Source organism: Dryobates pubescens, chromosome 11 (genome assembly GCF_014839835.1).
Source record: "Dryobates pubescens isolate bDryPub1 chromosome 11, bDryPub1.pri, whole genome shotgun sequence".
Classification (NCBI taxonomy): Eukaryota; Metazoa; Chordata; class Aves; order Piciformes; family Picidae; genus Dryobates; species Dryobates pubescens.
The window spans coordinates 22,354,408-22,378,590 of record NC_071622.1 but is presented as its reverse complement, the minus strand read 5'-3'; the positions used below and the strand labels follow the sequence as shown (position 1 = coordinate 22,378,590).

At 37.2% G+C, this 24,183-nt stretch overlaps 1 protein-coding gene across 2 annotated transcripts in view; it reads left to right on the top strand.

The window, feature by feature from the left end:
• ST6GALNAC3 (ST6 N-acetylgalactosaminide alpha-2,6-sialyltransferase 3) overlaps positions 1–24,183 on the top strand; it is a 233,816-nt gene that overhangs the window by 204,217 nt on the left and 5,416 nt on the right. The window lies entirely within an intron of this gene.

The following is a 24,183-nucleotide window of genomic DNA, read 5'->3' as shown; positions in this document are numbered from 1 at the left end:
GTAGCATAGTTGCCTCTGAAGGATTTAAGATGATCCCATTAACTGCAGTGGATATTTGTTCACATTCTCTACCCGTGGGGGCAAGGGAAAGGGATTACAATCAGTAGCCACTAGCAAAAGAGAGCTCTGCTGTTAGTAATGTCTTCATAGAACTGGAGAAAACTGAGTAGTTCTGTAAAATTTAAAGAAATCCTGACCAGAGACTTGTATCTTCTTTCAAAAAATCCATTTGAGGTGAGTTTTCACATAAACTCAAACTATTTCAAACATTCCCACTGGGTCTGGCCAGAATGCATTTGATGATTCCTTGCAGCTGTTTAATTCCAACATAATTGCTTTTGAGATTTCCTTCCTGATTTTTCCATGTGAGATGCACTAAGCTATGTAGATAAGAAGCAATCTATACATTTTGTGTATAGGAGTCAATCAAAGAATATAATGCAGATGGATAACAGCAAGCAAAAGCCTCAGTTCTTGTAATTTAAAATACATTGAAATGTGAATCCCACTGAGTTGAAATATCTAATTTCAAGAATTTCCTGGGGCAGGAAGCATGAGGTCACTTTGTTCTGCACCAGTCGCATTGGTCTAAAAGCTAAAATCTAATGAAATATGTTGAAACATTTACAACACACCTTTTCTGAGGTCTTCATGCAATAAATTTATGTGAAGTTAGATATAAATTTATCATGACTAGCAATTCTTGCTGACAAATATAATAGTTAAACATAACGCTACACATTATAATCACACAAAGACAGCTTAATCAACTTCCTGTCATCTATAGGCATCAGACGGAAGAAATTACGAAGTCTGTCCTTTTTGAACATCATTCCTCTTGATGTTGAATCCTCCCCTACTCTGTGGGCACTTAAAACCCCTGCCTTACCCACAGTACCCATTCCAATTTGCCTTTGGGCAAAATCCTAAATGACACATTAAATGAGCACTCACCCTGTTGGAACAGAGCCATGGGCTATACAAACTATTGTATTAGACATTCGGTCCCTGACAGGTAGGTGTAGGAACAGGTTGCATATGATTAAAAAAAAAAAAAAAGATGAAGATGAAAGAAGGAAGAAATGGTCAAATCTTGGATTAGAAGAAGGATCATGGTAGTGAAGGGGAAGAACTGAATATCTTGCATCCTCAGCTCAGCCATATGTAATCTCCACACTCTAAAGAAAAGCAGGATGTTCACTGTTTGCAGCTGGAAGAGCTATTCAAATCATGCACTATGGGCATGTTGCTCTGTTTTGTGAATTTAGTTCCTCATACCATCTCTATCCCAGCATGAGAGAAGTCTGTAAGCTCAGTGCAATCGTATCATAATTTGGATCTCTACAGGAGACTGAACTCACATCACGAGAGTGCATCAAGCCAGTGCATGTGTTGATGCACAGTTACATATACACACAACAGTGCTAGGCCCATGGTGACATTTTTCAAACTAATATATTGACAAGAGTGCCAGGATATATTTTAGCATAGCCAGGAGGAAAAAGAGCATTACAATGAGGAAGAAAACCCAACAGAACACTGACACCCAAGTACATTACTTAGTGTGCAGTTGCATTAATGAACCATTACTTCAAATCCCAGGTTTGCCAATAGTGTCACTGTTCGTTTATCAAGGCAGAATCATCCTGCATGTGAACAGAATGCCTGTAAAACAGATAACTCCTCAATCCTCCCATACCATGCATTTTCTTCAGCCCATTACAAAAGATTTACTTTTAAATTGGATTTTTTAATTATTTTATTTTAACAGCTGGACAGAACAAGCCTGTTTGTTGAATAAATAGTGTTAAAATACCCAAGGGTGTGACTTACTTTAGTAACAACCCAGACTACTGCTTGAGTCAGCTGATGCTCTTTTAATGAATGCTGCTTGTCACAGGATCATATCTGCAAGATGCTGTATAAAATAACCATTTTCCATGAGTTCATAAAGCAGTCTTTCTTTTGAAATGGATGAGGTGTTGTACCAATCTCTACAGCACAAAACAGACTCATGTTTGAATTGAAAAAAGAGGTGTGGGGGAAGCATATGACAGGGTTTATCCTCCTTTTTATTTAGTTGTTTTCCCTTTGAATGACAGACAGCTTTGCATTAGTACACATGTTCAATAGATTCGAGAAGAAAAATGCTGAAATATGAGCTTCCAAATGAATTGCAGGGTGAGCCTGAGAGAATTAATACAAAGTATGACAGGTTGCTTATTTAGCAAAGTGGGTGGACTATAAGATAAAGCCTTTTTGTGGGACAAAAATAACCAAAAAGATCTCCTTTTGTCCCTCACAAGGTTTTTCAAGACAAATCAAGAAAATGCTCCCAGGCAAATGACAAGTTCAAAACAAAACATGAGTCCTTTTTTCAAAGGAAGTTCATCTTCATACCAAGTCCAAGCTTAACAATGTTGCTTTCTGAAAAGCACAACCACTTTATGATTTTGCTGAGTCTGTGGCCCTAATTGCTTTTAGATAAAACTGCACCATGTAACTACTGCACTACTACTCATACCAATGGATTCAAAGCTAAGATCACACAGTAAAAGAACAGCATTTAGTAGTCCTGCTATCAACCCGTTCTTCTTAATATATGTGTTATTTATGGCTGCAGGTTAGGTTATACCCTTGAATATCACATTTCTCACCAGAAACAGCAATGAGTAATTGGGTACTGCAGGGTTTAATGTGCAATACTGAGTCATTTTGATAAGACCCATATTTTATCACTTGTGCTATTAACATCAAAGATTTTTTAAAACTACAATACTCTGTACATTTGGGTTTAACGTGAATTAAAGAAATCAGGTTCCAACATACTCAAGTACATTAGGGTTTTTTTTTGTCCCATGTGTATCACACCAACCTAAGCCACTGATAAAATTCAGATGGCACTTATGTACAAACTCACCCTGTCTTATGAAAATGAACCACTGACGTTAATTCAGATTTGTTCAGAGCTTTGTACAATGTAAGTAATGAATCTTTCAGACAGGTAATTCAAGCAGAACAGAAATAAATCCCATTTAAATATTACTACTGCTTGGATTGAATCTTACCAGTCTGGAATGGTCTGAAGATCCAAGTCTCACAGGAGGACTTCTGCAAATCTCAACTTTGACCACAGAAAAGAGAGGTGATGACTTGATCTTTGTTTATTCAATGAAATGATGCCCTGCCTTACTTTCTGACCAGACACATAAATATATAATTCTGTTTGGGTTTTTTTCTCTAAAAGTAATTTTTACATTTTGTAAACCTGTCTCCATTTTGCAGATCTTACATCCAGTCTGATAAAATCATGAGGCAGGAATAATAACAATTTCTTGCACAGGAAAATGTGCACGTTAGAGAAGATGGGTGAATATCTCACCTCTATTAACCTCTATTCCAAACCAGCAGAGAAGTGGGAATATTTACTTATCAGACAAATTCAAACTAAGATGATTTTCCTCTGAGCAAGAATGCTCCCGAACTCTGTTTGCAAGAGTAAAGTCTTGCGTGGTTTGGTGAGTATATTACCCTCACTGTGGTTTTTCAAATTATTTAATGTTCTTAGAATTGGCCAGATAGGAAGAAACATTCACAATAGTATTTAACTTTTTACTTCAAAACTGGTTAAAGTTTTATTCCTTTCTATCTGCCTCAAGTTGCTACAGATTTTCCTGTAGTAACTAAGCTGCTGTGTAACAATGCAGGCTCTATATATGATATTTAGCATGCTGCTTCTCTTTAGTGTTCCAGGCTACATACAGAAGAGCCTCTAGCATATTAACTGCCTGTTTCACCTGAAGTAAAACAGGAAAGCATTTTAAAAGATAAGTTTTCCCTCGTCACCTTTCCTGCTTGTACTGTATATTATCAGGGCCTTTTTTCCCTCATATGTAAGCAGAGAAAAATGTGTTCTTTAAACCACGGGAACATTTTTCTTTGCTGTTCTATTAATATCTGACTGAAGTAAAAAGGAAAAATTCTGAATAAATGACTACAAGCTTCTTAAAACCTGTAAAATGATTTTTTAAACAGGGCTTTGGCTAACAAAAATGGGATCTGAACATGTGTGTAATGGAGCCAGACTCACAGAGGAAAATGGTAATTTCTTATGTCTGGCACCTGTCAGGTTTCTTTAAGAGTCTAAATGCATGTGTTATGACTGATAACCAGTCTTGCTCCCAATCAAAGCATAATTTTTAGAGGTAAATCTTAGAGTCCTTTTGAAGTCTAATTTCAAAACGTGATCCTATGTTATCCACCAGAGGCCATTATCAACTAGATTTGTTTGCACCAAATGTAGGTTTGAAGGATAGTAGTGGTAAGAAATCAGAAAAAATCTTTCTTCCAACACTGAACAAGGAGTGATAACACTGTAAGTAGTACTAGTCCTAAAACTCGCCTCTCTGCTTCAGTGGTTTTAGACCAGGGATTTAGCGATAACACACATCGCCTCACAATTGTGATCCTTCTGAAACCTACTAGGAGCAGTGTTCAGAGCAGGTAGCAATCATATTACCCTATATATCATGATTAGTCTAGGACAAAGAACAGATGGCATGAGAAAGAGATGGATTCCATGAATATGGAGTGGGTGGCAATTGTAGCTGGTCCAAGCTCTGAAACCTGAGAGAGTGGTATTGGTAAATAGTGATAAATGTGAAGGGGTTGTTTCTTGGGTATTACAAGCAATAGGAAGACAGAATGGAGTTGTCAGCTATCTGATGACTAATTTTTATACATGAGGGGTTTTCATGGTTCCTTTTATTCTGTGATGTGTTTTTTCATTTGTTTGTTTGCTGCCAGGCATTCACTGTGAGATGTTAGGATTTACAATTTATGAAGAGATGGCTTTGTGTGAGAAAAGCCTGTGAGACCAACCAGGGAAGCTGTGGTTTTACAGCTGGAGAAGATGAATTTACAACTAGTAGTGAATGTTTAAGCCCTGTTTTGGGGGTAAATGAATATAAGCAAATATATTTGACTTTCCTGTGAGTTTTGTTCCACAGAGTTATTTGTCTGATGTTGTATTTTGATTGATGGTTCCTTTTTGACTCTTTAGTTATTGTATTGGGAAAAGGAGTGCTCTGACAGCCAGACAGAAGAGGAAAATACTCCAAAGGAAGTTAGACTAAGTCTCCTCAGCCACCCAGTGTATAGATTTCTTTGGCTTATGAAAGACATGTCAGTCACACCCCCATTCAGGATCAAATCTAACCTGTTTCTGAGACTTAGTGTCATAGGCGGCAAGTAATAACTCTACAGTGGAGAGATGACATGTTTCAGTGGAGATGCCAAGGTGTAAGCACGGATTAGTTTAACTGACCTTTGCTTGGTGGATGCCTCAGAAGGCGTAAAATGGCTCAGCAAACCCCATGGAAAAAGATCTAGTGTTTTAAGGATTTTACTCGTCTTCCCCTTACAAATTGATTAATCAAATGTTGGGTTTCATCCTTTTAAACAAAGTTGTACTGATTTTTATCCCAGAAGAAACAACAGGGTAATGCTGTACAGTTTCATGATTAGAAACTTTTGGCTAGACAGTTTTCTTATGATTTTCTTCATAGCATTTATCTCTGTTCCTAATATATATTTTAGAGTTTAATAGTTATAGACTTTCAGAAGAACTTTGCTTTTCTTTAGCAGGAAAACAAAATGGGTATCACAGTTCTTCACAGGAATTTCTTCTTCATACCATAGATATTTTTGCAATATTAACAATACTTGCATTGATGTTCTTCTACATAATTCCTATTTCATGTTAGAACTTGAGAAAATGCTATCAGTGTATTTTTTTAAATTCATCAAGATAGATTATTTTTTATTTCAGGTGAGGCTCAAGCTCATTTGTGGCTGTTATACAGGTTAAAATCAAGATACTGTTTCTGAGTCATACATAAATTCTGTAATGGTTGTTTTCCTATAGCTTTCAAGTTGATTGTTTGCCCTTTCCAGAGCAATTAATTTAAATTTTGGAAGATTTATTCAAAACTTTATGAAAAAGGTGTTTTGGAAAAGACAGAGACCAAGCAATACAAACCCACCAGGAATATTAGGGCAATTTATTGATAGGAATTCTGCACCATTTTGGGAGATGGGGTTAGCACCATTTTAGGAAATGGCTGTCTTCTATTTCCTGTTTGTGGGAGCCTGAGTTCTGTGACATTTTGATGCCTATTTTGTAGTACAGTTGCAGTCATTAGTGGGAGGGATGTGCAGGGTTGGCTGAGAAAACAAGCTTCTGGGAGAATTTGAGCCAATGAAGGACATCACTCTGGAACCAGCTGCTTCACATTTCAAAGATGTGTTCAGTGAAAGGGCAGTCTGCATAGCAAGACCCAACAAAAGAGGATTTACTGAGGTTTCACCTTGTTTGAAATTCTGTACCTTGAAAAGTTCTCTGTGCATTCAAGCCAAGATGAAATTATTTCTGTGCACACAAAAACTGTGCACACATCCCACTTGATTCTTTATGATAATTTCTGTAATATGTTTTTCCTAATAGGGAGTCATTAGGTTTCTCAGATTTGCTTGTGATTCAGGGGCAGAAGCAGAGAGAATTTTTCACTTGTTAAGTGGGCCTCCAATTGCTTTTCCATCACAATTTTATGATCACTGGCACATTGCCCACCTATAAGAGAGACATTCAAGAACTACTGGGACAAACTGTAAACAGGTAGTCATGTTGCAAATGCCTCCATACCCCTTGTATATGCTGTATCAGCTGTTGCTTTCTGCAACTTGTGTTTGCCAAGCACATTGTTCTCCTGCTGGCCTCTAGTCTACCATGCATTGTTAATTCAACTGATTGAGAATTAGATTTATCTTTTGTGTATTTGCTGCTTCCTCGGGGCTTGATCCTATGACTCTGAAGATAATGAGAGTACTGATGATGGTGTTAACGGGAGCAAGAGCAAGACATTTCGATATCTCATATAGCTTCTGTATGCTTTAGTTAATAACTCAGATTGTCTACTTAATTTACAGATGTGTCAGTAGTTCAAAGAATAACAGAATGATAAGGATTGGAAGGGAAGAACCTCTCTGGAGACCATCTAGTCCAAACCCCCTGCCAGAGAAGGTTTACCTAGAGCAGGCTGCACTTTGAACAGAAACCAAAAGATAGCTACATATTTTGGAGCGTTGTGAAATGTGAAGGCCGCTTAGCAATTCAGCACAACGTTGTACAAATGCTAATTCCTAGCACTTGGGCAGCTGAGGCCCTCTAGCCACAAAGCCATTTGGCTATGAGCGCAGTACAGTTTGATGTCAGACCAAAGCCCAAAAGAGATCACAAATAACATAAATAATTTTACACCTTGATTTTTTCATAGTGAGAATTTTATTTCATTTGAAACTTTTTTTTTTTTTAAAGGAAACAGGGAAAAAGGATAGATTTTATTTATAAAGTACACTGAACTTGTCTTCTACCTGCTTCTGCTTGATGAAAATTCATAGTAAAGTAAGCTTTCTTCTAACCATTCTGTCAAATGCCTTTTTTTTGCCTTTCCTCATGATTAAGTTAAGCACCTAAGGCAAAGTACTGCTATTTGCTTAGGGATGAGTGCTTTGCTAGTGATGGTGTCTCAAGTTGGCAATATTCTGTTGTTTTGTATAATATTTGAACTGTGGAAGTTTATAGCCACTGCTGAGGTAAATAGCAATATAGTGCCAATGAGGTGAATTGAATGGTATTTAATCATAGCTGTGTCTGCTACTCAGGCTCATAGAGTGGACTCCTGGAGTGACAAAGCAGTTATCATTACAACAGTGGTCTTCATATGCGGACACTAGGAATGCTTCAATCCAGGATTGAAAAAGGTGTGGTTCCAATAATCATATTTATAGGCACAAAGTCTTTTTGAAGCTATTTACTTGTCCATAATCAAAATATCAGATATCAGATATATGTTTATTTTCTGTGTTTCCTGTTAATCGAAATTTCTAGAAAGCTGCACTATCAAAGATCATTAATGTATATTTGTGGAAGGTCAATATATATATTCCTGGCTGGACTGCTCTATGACACATTTAGCACACATATCACAGAGTGGTAGGGCTTGGAAGGGACCTCCAGAAATCATCTAGTCTAATCACCTTGCTAAAGCAGGTTCACCTAGATCAGATTTCAGAGGAGCACATTCAGGCAGTTTTGCAAGTCTCCAGAGGCCCAGAGTCTCTGCAACCTCTCTGGCCAGCCTGTTCCAGTCAGTGCTCTGGCACCCTTACAGTAAAGCTTTTCCTTAAGTTCAAGCTATCTGCTGTTGTTCTTCCAATGTATGTGAGCTGATCTAGGATGGTTATTTTGCTTGAAGCAAGTTAGAGACTGCTGACAGAGCATGTGGGATCAGTAACCTCCAGTTGTTTGGTGGGGATAAGCAGTTGCAGTAGTAGCATCATCTACCACACAGCTCATGTCAGGCAGTGTCTGACAAGCTGTAACATCATCTGACAGCTAGATTCAGGCAGTGTCTGACAGGCTGCTAAGCTTGAGTGAGGATGGTACATAAGCTCAGCACAGATTTAACGGAGCTATATAGACCTAGCTTTGTCTGCTCAAGTCTTAGCTTTTCTTCTTGTTAATAATATATTTGTCCTTGCATACCTTGGTGTAAGGTCTCCTTTATTTGCAGTTTTAAACAGCTTAGAAAAGAACACATTGGAAATGTGTATTTCAGTTCTGGATTGCAGTGTAAAATGCACTTTTCCCATGGTTAATTTTTGCACATTCATGCAATACAGAATTGCATTTCATTCAGTCTATGCTCTAGTGGAATATGTTAACAGGAGGAGATAATTTTGTATTTGCTATGCCTTCATCCCAGACTCTCTTCTTAAAGGGAAACTTCTGAAATCTCTAGGAAAGTAAGTTAAAAAAACCCTTCCTGAGAGAAATGAGGTTTGTCTTATGTGTTCATTTACTGTGGTATTTGAGGATTGAGGGAAATAATATCGAGCATCTTTTCAAACATTATTCTATACAAAACACTTCCACTTCAGCTGCTTCTTGCAGCCTTTATAAACTGTTTAAGTGTTATGGAGGCTGTCTAGTCTACGGTGTAGCATGTAAGTTAGAAATAAGCAACTCATTCCACAGTGTGTGAAAACAAACATAATTTCAAATTAATCCTTTGCATGCACTTAAAGAAACCAAATAAAAATACAGAGGTAAAACAAGAGCAAAGTCCCACTCAGAGATTAGAAGAGAGGTAACAGTTCCTTATTTGAAAAGCAGCTCCCTTGTTATGCTTATACAAGTAAATGGTGAATTTGAATGATCTGAACTGAAAATGTTCTCTCTTCTTCCTCTACCCATACAGTTGTTCTCAGGTACTTGCAAAAGGCTATTGCATTTGAATTGCTGAAATTTATTATCTGAGTCATTTGAAGGAATGGTCTTCATAAAATAGCTTAATATATATCCCTTGCCCCTACCAGTATATTTTTATTTCTTACATCCACTTAGGAACAAATTGAAGGAAAACAAAGTCACAATATCATCACTAAAATCATTCAATATCACCAAGAGTGTTCTTCTAGTATATAAAAAACATTTGCATTGTCTTGTAAGTATAAGGTATACCGGTGATAGAACTAACTGTAATGTGTGTCTGTGGTATCAGTAAATCAGTTAACTCAATCTGTGCATGTTATGTACACCTGCACAGGTAGTGCATGACAGTCTGTAATAATGAATAATGCACAAGGGAAAACAATACTACATGGCAAAAAGAAAAAGGATGTTGGCATTGGTCTAAAATAGAAAAGCCCTAAGCACTGCCATGAGGAAATGTAAGATGTCTGCATTGTTTCATGTGGTAATAATCTGCATGTCCATGTCAGGTACTGCCTGAGCAATGGTGCCAGCTCTGATGCTTTATTTTATATTGGATTTCTGCAGCCCTGATTTTAGTGTGTCCCAACAGAATGTTAGTTTTAAAGCACCATTTAGGTCAGCCTTCAACTGGAGTGTAAAGAGCGCTATGTCAAAAGTTCTTAGGCAGAATCAGGAGAAGTGCTGACATATACCTGTCAGAAGAGCAAGATAAATCAGCATTTCTGTTATCATCTTCTGTGAGATAAAACAAAATGATCATGGCTATTTTTTATTTCTTTGTAAACTTTGATGTAATTGGCTTATTGGATTTAACTGAGACCTGGGCCTGGACATTGCAGCTTGAGATTTCTGTTTGCTTTACTTTAAGCCAGTTGGCTTAACATTTCTTTATTCAACTGAACACGTAAGGTGAAGTCTCACACTGTGTAGACTTTCGTTTCTTCTGAGTTGTATGTAACAGCTACAGTTCTACCTCTCTTGAATAAAATGTATGGGAAATCCATACATGAGGACTGAATATTGTAATAGCTAAGAGCCATGATAAAGAATGCCAATTCACTTGTAATCACCAAGCTAGCATCAGTGCAAAATGAAACAACAGAGTATCAAAACTATTGGCAGATTTAATGCAAATAAACACAAAATACAAATGAAAGAGATGAGTAGGCTTGAATAATGAGAAAGAGGAAGCCCAACAAGCTAACATCTTTAATGCCATAATCCAAGTATTACAGCTAATTTTTCAAAGAAGAAAAAGTCATGCTTTTCTTCTGGTTTGGTGGTTTGGGTTTTTTCCCCCCTAAATGGAACAATTTCCTTAACTGAATGCACAGAATGAGACATGCAGCAAAACCTCCACTATTAGTGTGATCATAATTGTGATTCGGCAATCACCGTTGGTTTTCTTGCTTTAAGACAATCATCATAAACCAGTTTGAAGGGAAATAGTGTGTAGGATAATTATACAGGAACTGCATATATAATAAAGAAATCTGAGCCACAAAGCTAGAATCTGGATGTGTTCCTTCCACAGGGTCAGGGCCTACCACATATAGGGGACCTTATTTACAAACTGTACTTCTGCCTGTGTGCCAGACAATATCCACTGAGAAATTCAACTCTGGCAGAAGCAGTTCCACTGACTTCAGTGAAGTACTGCCTGACCACACCAGAAGTGAATTAAACTCACTGATACTAATTTGGGGATTCAGTCTGTATAATGTGTCAAAATGCTGAACTTAGAGTGAAAGTATCTCTTTAGAGCAAATGGTAAAATTAAGTGAGATGTCAATTGTGTCTTGCATTTAGATATAAAGCTGGGTAGGCGATCTGATTACCTATCAAAAGTATGTCCACTTACTGAAGGAACAAAGGAAGGAAATCTTTTGTTGTTGTTGTTTTTTATTTCAGTTTGAAAAAAGATAAATATTTTGTACACATTCTGGATACTTTGTAGTATGCACTTTGGCACTGTTTCTTTCCTTTGGTGCTAAATGAGGAGTTGCCTATAACATTTAAATTCAAATGTTGGTAAGGAAGTCAAATTTATACAGGCTGGGAGAGTTTTTGTTACTACCAAGCATATCTGAATATGCCTGTCTTTGTACCTTTGCAGGATTTCACATTGCCTAATATAATGTTCGTCATGGTTTTAATTTTTCCTCAGAATGGATCTCTTTTATGTCTGCTATTTACCATCCTTGCCAGAGACTTTGAGCACAAGAAATTCAGTATCTACAAGATGCAGAAACTGCTTTCTTCCTCACACACATGCAATAGAAAATGGATGGTTTTAAGAAAGGATCTTTACTCTGTGCTTTACCTATTCATGTGTAGGATTTTGATTTCATTTTAAATGAAAGGCGTAAACCTAGGGTATGAAAACTAATAGAATTTCTACATTTACCTGCTGATCCATAGCCTTTAGGTTAGATTGTATGTCAGGCAGTAGTCAGCTTGTTGAATGAAGCAATACTTTAAAACTAAAATGAAAAGATTTCTGTTATATGTAGCCTGACACCAGATATGAAGGCAGATTTCTGGTGGCTTATTATTGGAAATATTTTCCAGTGTGTCTGATAAGCAAGATTGAACAAGCCGTAGGAAGTAGACCTAATCAGATAATGCTGACTTGGAGACCAGAAAAAAATAAAAAGAGAAAAAATTTATTTTGTCTAAGTGCTATGCCTTCTCTTGTCAAGATTGAGGACAAAAAGGCTAGGGCAATGCCAAAAGGCACTGTAGAGATCAAGGAGCAAACCTGCTGGACTGTGAGTGTGGCTGTTGCCAATTTACTTCTATATATTCATTGTATTACAGAAGGTTTATATCTAAGTGCTCGAGTGAGCCGGAGGTCTGGAGATGGGGCATGTAAGAAAGACTGAGAAAACATCAAACTGTATCAGCTATTCACTTTTCAGCTAGTGTAGGGTTGTTGGGTTTTTTGGGGGGGGATGGGGAGGGGTGTTTGGTTGGTTGGTTTGGGGTTTTTTAACTTCAAAGGAATTTAAGATACAGACTTGTGAGGAGAGTCCCCACGAAGGATCAAGCACTGTATTGTGCTCAGATTCTCAGTCCATGCACATTCTTTATGGAAAGACATTTGAACACTGAGGTGTCCGCAAGGTGAGCACTTTGTATGATTTGAGGAGCATTCATGACGTTTCAGGATGGAGGACAAAGGAAGATCTTGTATAAATTATTAGAATGAATTCCAAAGAACCAAAGCAAAAGAATTATTTCATTGTTTCCATGCCTAGATATGAAGTGGTATTCACAGATTCATATTTAACAAGAAAGATATTTAACAGAGCTTCATATATTTTCATCTCTGCAGACTGAATGTAGGTAATAGTTTATATCAAATGTAAACACAGTCAGTACCATATTAATATTGCATGACAAATGTGCACTTGTAATTGATGACTAGGACACACTTTGACTGTTTTTGGAAGATCCTTTTAGTTCTATGTTGGATTTTGAGATTTTTGTTGTTGGTGGTGGTTGGTTGTTTGTGGGTTGTTGTTGTGTTTTTTTTACACAGCTCAACTCTTGCCTTTGTGTCTTAAATGTCTCTGCATAGGGGAAAAGGACTTTAATTGCATAAACCCATTTTGCACTGATTTTTCCAAACAACTTCTGTAAGATTAAAATTTTAAATGGACTGAGTGTCTCTGCAAATATATTCACATGCATACATGTCTGGAGTAAACATTCCATCTGGGGCTTCTGCTTTATTTTTTTCTTACTCTATATTTGGAATTCAAAATAAGGTTTATTTTGTGAGAAAAAAAATCAATATGTCATTTCAGTTGTCCCACACTTTGTATAACCAATTGTAATTAGTATAATGTCTTTGTTGGCAAGGGCTTATCAGGCAAATAGCATGAAGAGGCAAAGAGAAAGCCTCATAAAGAATGATGTTGTTTTGTAAAGCTAATTGTGACGCTATCTCTGGGTTTTGTGTGTGATTGAACTCTTAATTTTCAATCTGGTATTCATTCCAGCAGTGTAGCTGCTAGTGTTACCTGAGGTTCTCTGTAATATAACTATATAACAGATTCCTAATAGTTTTGAATTTTATGATTTGGTGCCAAAAAGATGTACTCTTGAGTCATATACACTGTAAATAGTGAGCTGTAATTTCTAACCGTGGTCAGTTAGCTTGTTTTAACGTTTGTTATGCAAATCTTAGAGATAACAATTCTGTTAACTGTGATGTCCTGAGCTTTGATGCCTAGGGAGCAGCAACAGTCTCCTCTGATGTATGCTGTCAGGTGTGTGGCCTTCTGAAGAGCAGCTTGCCTGCAGAGCTTTACAAACAACATATCCAAGTCTTAACTAGCTGATACTGGGAATCAATATAATACATGGAGGAGAAATCAGAGCATTTATTTATAAAGCCAAGGGCCACTGTGCTGCTTCATGGATGTGTTCTAGCTCCAATTCACTGGAAATATCAAATCCCTGAAGCTGAATACTTCACCATGCTTGATAACTAGGTGACAGTTAACTGACTAGATTATTAGTCAAATAATTCTTTAGTCCAATAATTCTTTAGTTTGCCATTCTCAAAAAAATGGATTGTGAAAGGCTCAGAAAATGAACTCATTTGCTACTTCAAATGAGAGTGTTGAGAGGAGGGGAGGGGAGGGGAGGGAAGGGGAGGGGAGAGGAGAGGAGTACTACTCTTTTGTCTCCTCTGTCAAGTATGTCTGTCCATGGCTGCAGATGTCTGCCCTTCAGAAGATCCTGCACATAAATGTAGTGGCTTTGGTGAACAGGAGGGGAAAAACAAAACTGATCATGCAGGTCCTGACAATCTGTGACTCTATACTTCAAGTGGGGCTTTAATTAGAACTCAAGCTCTTCTATCCACAAATGAACACCAGTGTGATGTGCCCATCAGAAAGCCAGATACTATGTAAACAAAACATTGGAGAAGGTAGAAGAAGCTTCAGTAGTTCAGAGACTGGGATTGCCTGCTTCTTTCTAGATAGCTGGACAGAGATGAGTTAATTAAGAATGCAAGGAAGGTCTAGAGACATTGAAACAGACTAGAGATATTAAGCAAGACCCTAACAGTGATACTAAATGATAATTTGATACGTATATGTGTGTGTTCATTAAATGGCATGTAAAAAACCCCACAAAACCCCAAAAATTGTTCCTTTTTTTTTTTTTTACTTCACAGAAAAGGTAATCTTGAAAAAGGTATAGCAGTACAAGGGAAGGCAACATCTGTGTTAATTAGCAGTTCATCTTCAAAGCTTGACTGATGGGTTACATTATGGCCTCATGCATTTGAATTAAAATTCAGTCCCACGCAATTTCTATTTTTACCTCCTTTATTTCCACATCAGAATAATTTGTCTGGATTTAAGATTTCATTTTTGCTAAAAATATTGATGTTCCATAATCTAAAATGAACTTTTGGGTTGTGCAAATAGACAATGTAGAGAAGTGCTCTGTAGCTCCAGACTCGGTTTCAGACAATGTAGTTTTATAACACAACACAGTATTGTAGGAAATTTCTACCTTCTACAGGAGAGCCTTTCATAGGCAGGATAATGTGCTACTTATATAGATGTGTAAAGGAGGAAATCTCGGTACATCTCGGTTCCCTGTGAGAACTAAGGATAAGGATATGTATGTTCTCCAAAGAATCTTTCTCTTGATTATTTGACAGTTAAGCTCTTTGGGTGAAGAAACGTCACATGTGAGTGTATAGTGCCTTGCACTGCGAGGATTTGCAGAGCTACTGTAATGTAAATAATCAGTGAGTAATTTATTTAGCAACTTATTAGCAATTAATTTTATAATACCTGGAAACACTCTTATGAATACCACCATTGGGAAGAGACAAGTTGTTGATAGAGGGATATGTACTGATGAAAGCCTTATCTGTGGGGGGTTTCAGTTCTCTTTTCTCAGTGAACAATTTCTTTTCTGAAATGAAACTTCCCATTAATATTATGACCCACCACCAAGCTTTTATTTTTTTAAATGAACATCCATCTTTGTGAAAATCAAAGTTCTCAGACAAATGTGAAATGTAGGGACAAAAATATAACGCTGCCCTCTGTTCCACGTTAACATCAAGAAGGTAGTGATTGATCTAACACAATGACTGCAGATTGTAGAAAAGCTGAAAGAGTATCAGCTGACAGAAACAGCTGTTTCTGTCAACTGAGTATGTGGTCCAGTGTTCTCCCCACTCAAATGAACAGTTAGGGTACAATCTCATGCTAGCTGGTCTTTCATACTCACCTTTATGAAAGTCTTTGCTCACATCCTAACATCACAGACATAATGTACACCCTTAGAAAGTTGTCTCTCTTTTTGATTTTTCTTTAAACATAAAAAAAGTTTAATAAAAAAGTTTTTTATTAAAAATTTAAGCTGCTTTCAGCCAAGGTTGGATGAACTCTCTTCAGTATCTTGTCTTAACAAGGTAAGAGCTAATCAAGGTATTTCTTCTGTATTCACCTACAATAGATTTCACTAAAATATGCAGCTAGGAGTAGTAAGTGCCCTTTAAAACCAAAAGCAAAAGGTGAGAAAGCCTGCTTAATTAAGTCTCCTTGGGGATCCTGGATTAACTGCAGCTCTGTTTAGTTTACATCCTCCCTGGACAAAAATGTGCAGACCCGAGACAGCAAATATTGATTTAAATGAAGATGCAGGGAAAAGTCACTATTTGTCCATTTTTTTTTCTTCCACTTGACACATATTTGAGTTTTTATTCATTTTTGGTTATGAGGGATGACAATCTAATTCCTTCTCTTCTGTCTTTTATGATGTGGGAAAATGTTAAGCCAGTGCTCAGTGAACTGAGGGCAGCTACTGGTGATGAGTCCATAAAGCCACCCTGCAAATAAATGTGGCACAAGTTGTGAAACCTCTGTCAAGGTTTGAGCCATCATTCCCATTGTCACATCCTTCAGGGATTTCAGTAAATCTTTGACCTAGCATAGGCCAATGGGAAGCAGAGAACAATGAGATAGGAGTACACCGTGGTGTCACAACTAAGTTGCAGGCTTGACTATTGTCCACAACAAGCAGATTTGGCTTTGCTTCTAGTGTAACTACTGCAAGCATAAATAATGGTCCTGTGGAGCAAGTGCTGTGCTGGCACAGACCAGAAGAGTTGCATTTCTTGATAAGCTCAGTCTTCCTAAGGTTGGAGTGAATTTTGCTCTGGTGATTTTGGAAGAGAAAAATGGCTGTTTAAAGGTGCCAACAGCTTAGCCCTCAAATCTGCTTATGTGAATTTAGTTTCCCTTCATTTGAAACATAATTGCATGGTGGATCCTCTTGTGATTTAAACATCCATTTGTTAATCAGCAAAATCCAAGTGCAAATGGAGGTGTGTGGAGGCACACACTTCTCTTTCTGAACAATACAGATCCAGTGGGTCAAGGTTATTGGCAACCATGTATGAACTGATTGACTTCAGATCCCAGGTTCCAACTGCAACCAGGGCACTTACAAAAGGAATCTCTAACTAAAAACTTGAGCACATGCAACAGCATGGGCTGTGCCTCAGACCACAGTTTGTAGCTAAAAAAGAGGGGAGGAGGAAAAAAGGATTTTTTGATCCAAGAGAAATCAAGAGAACATGTATTTCTGGAAACAAGAAAATTAGGGAAGAGAATTGGAAAGAAAAAGAGATTGGGGTTTACTGTTCTATAAACAATTTGCACCAAGAGCACGGTTTGTTTCTGAAGAGTCAGTGCAAGATGCAGAAGCCAAATAGCTGTGGAAATTCAGCTAGCAACTCTTGTTCTCTATGGAGGATGCCATTCAAATTGAAAAGATTAGCATAGGTTTTCTTGCACAATAATCACCTCAAAATTATACATATACTGGCTGGAAAGCAGGGTTTACAATTACAATTCTTTAGTCTTGTTTCTTTTTAGTATGCTTTGCAGCAAGCTGGATCTCTATGATTACTCTTTATAAACAGGAATTCTCCTTTCCTTTTCTGAGTTCAGCACCACAGACATCTGAAGGAGTTCTCTCTGCCTGCAAGAAATAGCCTCCTTCTCTTGTTGCCTGAGTTCACAGCTGAGCTGAGATGCATCAAAGCCAGGTCAAGGAATCAGAAATAAGGAAACTACAGAAGCCTGGGCAGCAGGCTGTCCCATTTGTTTTAGGTTTCCATGTATATATTGAATAAAGAGGAAAGAAATAAAAAAAATCTACACAACACAAAGACAGCAACTGCATGCATAAAGCAGATATTCTGTGGATTTTAGTAATTGCAGTAAGAGTCTTTCTTGTTTCTCATACAGGTTTTGCCTGTCTTGCTAAAAATTGTAAATAGTAAGTCAAATAATTGGGGGGTTTGGTTTGGTGGATTTGTTGGTTGTTTGAGGTTTTGTTTTGTGTGTGGTTGGTTGGGGGTTTGTTTTGTGTGTGGTTTTTGTTTTGGTTTTTTGTTGTTGTTTTAAGTAGATGCAGGTAAAGATAGTATAAACCCACCATTTCTCTATTCCCTTTTGTGATTACTCAGAAGTGTCCTTCATGCCTTTTTTCCCAGGCTATTTTGACATGGGATTTATCAATTGTTACATCTCTTTTCAAACCAGATTGTGAGAAAATATTTTCATGGGCTACTTTGTCATCTAGGACTGGCCTTAACTGTGAGTTTGTAGCAAATCCATCTGAAATGGACTCTTGTCCTCCATGCTCCATCAGTGCAGCATCAGTATAGCTAGAAAACCTGTATTTCTGGGGATTATTTGGACAGTATGCCACCAGACTGCAGTTCATTTTCAGGATTCATAGCAAGGATGATCTACCAAGAGTTTGGGCTGGCAAGAGTGCATCAGTTCTCTATTCTGAAGTATATCTTATTGGGCACAGCCACTGTCTGAATTTGGAATGTGTTCTGTGCTGTTCATAATGCATTCCACTTTTTTAAGCCATACGTGATGGATAATAAAACATCTGTCCATATATAAATGTTTCACTTTTCAGAATGACCTGGAGTGTCACGTGGGTTTTTGAATGTGTGAGGCAGTCTGCTCACTGCTGCAGGAGCTTGGATGTTTGTTATTAGATGTCCTGTATCATTATGGAATATAAAGCAAGCACACACACATGTACAAAAGAATGAATAATTACGATAAACAACTGCCTAACAGGTAGCTTTAAAAAAGCAGAAATAGCAACCATTTTTACCAGGTGAAATCAATTCTGTGTGCTTGAGTCTTCATTACTCTTCTCATGCTACTTTTTTTTTCTGCAGAGGATATGTAATTAAATTATTAACAACAAGGCAAAGCACAGAGTCTCTCAGAAAACAGAATTAAATCTAGGCTAGTGCTAATTCACTTCAGCGTTTAGAGTCTTATCTTTGTCCTGTACCAAATGTACTTCCTTTTTTGCTCTCAGCTTTCTGGTGTGAGAAGTATATATTTGCTCCTCAAAGACAGAGGTGCTAGGAAAATGAACCTTGCCATTCTCTCAGAGGTGGGGGGATTTTTCTATCACCCCATTCTAATTTTTCATTTAGAAATCCATTTTTCACATGAAGAGGAAGGCATAGACCAAACCTGTGACTTGAGGAATGTGGACATTTAACTTGGCAAAGGAGAGTTGTTCAACAACTGTATTTGGAGATGCTTCCTCAGAAAAAGAGAGTCAACATAGTACATGGTACTGTTAATTTGATTAGTACAGAATTAAGTAATGGATCACCAGTTTGTGCTGGTAGATGTATTTCCCATATCTTTAGTTGTAAGGAAATACAATCTTAATTCAGCAAGGCAAAACCCCACAGTAACCTAGGGAGACAAAGAGCTGGTTCAAGGGAGTGCAGAGGAGACTACTCTAATACCTTAGAGTCTGTCTCAGACAAGGCTGATGCAGAGTGAGTAGCAGAGAATCAGGCAAAACCAGAGTATACTACACCCTTTCCCAATGACTAACCTTATCTAGTCACTCTGCAGTATATTTATACTTATTTATTAGTCATGGGCCTGACAAGTTGCTGCAAAGAACTCAGTAGTTCACTAGGAGAGTCATCTGAAGATTAGAGACTATAAACAGCCTTTAGGAAAACATAAATTTTTTGTCAATTAATTTGCCTGGAGAACCTTGTCATTTCAGTGTCTCATTGTTGAATTTTATTTTACTGCAAGATTTTGAAATAAAGCAAAAAAGGAAAAGTTTGTAATTAATACTTTTGGCAAGCTCTCTGTTACTTAATAGCTTCTTGAGCCCCTAAATGTCTTAATTTTTAATTTTAATTAACATTCTTAATTGACCTTCTGTGCTCGCTACTTTCTCCCAGCAAAGAATTTGAAAACAGGCTTTGAAATTATTTTCTGCAGTCAAATGGAGTTGAAATTGCACTCTAAAGATCATCTCTTCTTAAAAAACTTTTTTTTTCTCAGGTTTGTTGGGTTTTTTTTACCACTGAAGTCCCCAGTTGGAAATTACAGTCCATCAAACCATAAAGCTAAAATGGATTGTGTACATAAAAAATCCTGGAACAATTGAATAAAGAAAAGAACTTCCTGGAAGTCTCTAGTAAAATCACAACTCCAGGGACAAGAAAACTTTTACCTGATTTAAACTCACCTGCCCTTGATCATTAAGAAAATACCTGATGTTCCTCCATTTTCCCCTGATGAGAAAAGAAACTAGTTTTTCTTTCATTTAGCCTACATCAAAGCACAGTTATAGATGTCAAGGAAGATGAATTTCAGTCACCACCATTTTTATGGGGCACTGTATCCTATTGTTTTCATGTCAATTCCTTATGCTTTTTAGAGAATTTTGGAAAGCTAAGGCTAAAAAACCCTGTCAAAATGCTTTTATTTTTTAATATATTTTAATTAAAACTTTATGTATCACACACTACAATTCTAGCAATCCTAAAAGTGTTTTTTGCCATTTCCTTCTAAAATACAGAAGGTAAGTCTCCTTTTTAAGGTGTTGTGAGAAACTACAGTCAATTCTTTCTACTGGAGCTTATGCAAAGCATTACTGAAAGTGCAAATCCTATGTTTTCAGTCTTGAAACTTCCAAATAACTATTAATCTTGGAGCTTACTTTTATATTCTGAGATGAAAGAATGACATTTTAAGCACTTAAACCTTCACTAAGAGCAAGATAGGCAAGCATATACTTTGTTCCAAGCATCTTAATTAAGTTGATTCTGTTGGTCTTTTTATGTGTTTAATGTTAAGCATATGCCTGTGTACTTTTTTTAAAGTCTGGATGGTGTTTAGCAGAATGAATTACATCCCAATAACTAACATTTAAGAATCCTAATAATGTAGGAATTATGCAAAATAAGCTTTCATTTTCAAGATAAACAGACAAAGTAACTTTTTGTGAGCATTGCCTTTTTATAGCTGCATCCAGCTGTAAATCATGCCTTAAAAGCCAACCTTTCTTTTTTAAAAATAGTGCATTATTTTCTCCTGAACAGTTGAGGCAATTGCCTGCCTAAATCTGGTGCCCCATTAATTTTGGAGTATAAGAAAAAGTCACTGTGAGCCATAGAGAACAGGTTTGGATTTGCTGCACACATCTATATCACAATATTTTTCCTATAGTAGTTCTACAGATGGTGTTTAACAAAATTGGTTTTCCCTGTTTTCAGATTACCCTCCTTCCCTCAGATTTGTGCAGTAACACAGCCTTATGATACCATAAATGAAGAATTATTTTCTTTTCAGTGTGTAAGATCTGAGATTTGAATGCAATTACAGTAACAAGAGGAACTCTTTCTCAAAAAGCCCTTGCCAAAACTCCCAACACTGAACCAACCAATCAACCAAACAAAAAAAACCCCAAAACAAAACCCCACCAAACCTGTAAAACTCTCCTGTAGAGAAAGAAATTGAGTACATGGTGTTAGCATAATAGCAAGGGCTGACACATTGCTTTGCACTACAGTTTTATAGGATGATATTTTAAAAGGTATTCAGAGATTTATGACTTTTTAGGGAGAGCTAAAATTGTTTTCACATTTCTAATATTGCTTTCATTAGAATGTTGAAAGTATGTTTACGGTACCAGATTGAATTCTAAGGTGTTACCAAATCATCCTGACTCCCCACTGGTTAAGTATATTCCCTTGTATCCCTATGTGTCTTCAGAGGAAAAAATGGGAGGAAAGTAAGTGCTTTGTTTTAAAGTGTATAATCTGTATTCGGTCATGTACTTCATCTCCCAAGGAAGGTAGCTGGGAAATCTCTCTGCTGTTTATATTTATCCTGTCAGTGTAGTATATAGATGAGAGGAATAAAGTTCAATGGTGTTAAAACAAGACATGAAATATTGATTAATTCCTTTTTTGAAATTCTTTTTTCCTCCTGCTTATAGCAAATTTCAGATGCTGCTGCCAGTGGAGTACTCTCCAAGAAACTTCTGTTATCAGAAAGATATTCCTAACATTCTTATAAATGAGTATGATTCTAAACAGCTTTGAAAGCTCAAGGATAGTGTTCTGGTGCAAGAGCAGGTTAGGAGCAATGCAGCTTTTTATCATGGAAGAATGTTACTCTGAAATAACATGAATCAGATTGAAAATTCTCTTTGGTACACAATAGCAGAACATTAAAGAAATGAAGATCCTGAAAGGACAGATATAATGCACACAGTTTCATGGCTACAAAAGTGTCAAGCAAAGAAGCACAATTATAGTTGGGGATACAGGTATTTGGCACCCTGCCTTTTGTTCCACTTGTCATTCTTCAGTCTAAGTTAAGCTTTTATTTATTGTTTCCTTTACAAAAGCAGTTAACCAAATACTTGAGAATTTCCTCAAGGAAAAGGGCATTTCAGGAAATATAAAGATAGAAGTTCACACCAGATAATCTGTTATGGATGACAGACATGGCTAAGGATGAGAAGATACAGGCTAAATTACTTTCAGTGTTCTTAAGCACAGTAAAACTCTCTGGGAGCTGAGGTAATTGTTTGTTGCTTAAAAGAAACCCAATAAATTATTTCTTTAAATCAGTGTGCACACGTTTATTTAGGAATGTAAAACTCTTGGACCTTTTCTACTAGCTATAATAAAAGGTATTCTTCAGAGAAGGAATTTGCCCTGTATGTGTCAGGTAGATGTCATTTCACAGGTTATATAACTACTTTTTCACACATATATTGTCAAACTTCAACAAGAGCAAGCTAGGAAGTAACAAAGAATCTGAGCCAAAAGCCACAGTTTGGCAGATTTACCTGGGAGGCAGGAGACTAATACATTCTTGTTCTGAACCAGGAAGAAACACCTGATGTTGGTTCTTCTGTCTTCAGGGAAAGTTGGGGTTTATAGGCTGAATAAGTTGCTATATGACTTATTTATTTATTTATTTTTATTTCCCCATATTAAAGCTTTATTGCTACCTCAGGATGAAAATGTCCTCACAATTTTTTGTTGATGAGGACAACAGAATCACACACATAGCCTACTTAAGAGTCCTCTTGCATCAAAACTTAATGGTGTGCAAACCTTAGAATACTTTAATTTATGATGGAGAACAGACTGCTCTCTGCTGTACCCAAAAGCTAATTGCTAAAAGACGTAACATAAAGGTAAATGATCCCCTCTTCTCACTCACATCCAGCTCTCACAAACTGAGCCAAAGTGGGGGCTCTGTTAAGATGGCTTTATGACTTCTGTGATATCTTTCTTTGGAAATTAGAAAGGTAATTTTAATGTAGTTCTTTTGCCTTACTTCAGTCCAGCTGAAAACTATACATTCACAAAGCTGGACCTAACCAGTTTGTAAGCATTGAGGGTTAAATGTGTTCTTATTACTTCTGAGGTTTTAAAGCAGTAAGTCACAGTATCACAGTACCACTAAGGTTGGAAGAGACCTCCAAGATCATCGAGTCCAACCTGTCACCACAGACCTCATGACTAGACCATGGCACCAAGTGCCACGTCCAATCCCCTCTTGAACACCTCCAGGGACGGTGACTCCACTGCCTCCCTGGGCAGCATATTCCAATGACAAATGACTCTCTCGGTGAAGAACTTTCTCCTCACCTCGAGCCTAAACTTCCCCTGGCACAGCTTGAGACTGTGTTCCCTCTGGCTTGCCCAGGTTATATGGGTAGCTCTGTTGACTCCCAGTCCCCCACTGATAACACTTATGTGAGTGGAGGAAATAAAGTTTGGTTTCCAATTAGCAGTTCTTGCATTTAGAGTAGCATAGCATAGCATAGCATAGCATAGCATAGCATAGCATAGCATAGCATAGCATAGCATAGAATAGACCAGGTTGGAAGAAACCACACATACTCGATTTGTGAAGCAAATCCTTACATGTGTCATTTGTGCTGACTCATGCAGAGTATGCTTTTGGACTGGTTATCAATGTGGGCACTCTCCTCTTGTGGTTTTCTCTCTGCTATGTTATTTTAAAGAATGATAATAGGAGAACTTTGGTTTTCAAAGCCTAGTATTAGATGTGTTTCTACCAAAATGTCCTTAAAGGTTTTACTGCTGTGTTGAAGATAGACTACGGCACATCAAGATTTTTCTTATGGAAGAGGATGGCGCATACTCGCACAAACACACCCCAAACTCTGCCAGTAGTTTGCTTTTTGGTGAACTATATCCTGTTTTCCACATTCTGTTAATTGCTGTCTTTCAGATGTAACAATAAATTATTTTCTATCTTGTGGGAGATACATTGTTTGACTGCACATATTTAACATGTTATTTTTTTTCTGTAGACAATAGCTTGAGGCTGCAAGCTGGGAAGAACGAGAGCATATCTATAAATAATTCAAAATAATTGTATGGTTTTGACAGATTGTCAGGTTGCTTAATGCCTTTTGTCACAGGTAATGGATTATATTTCTTTGAT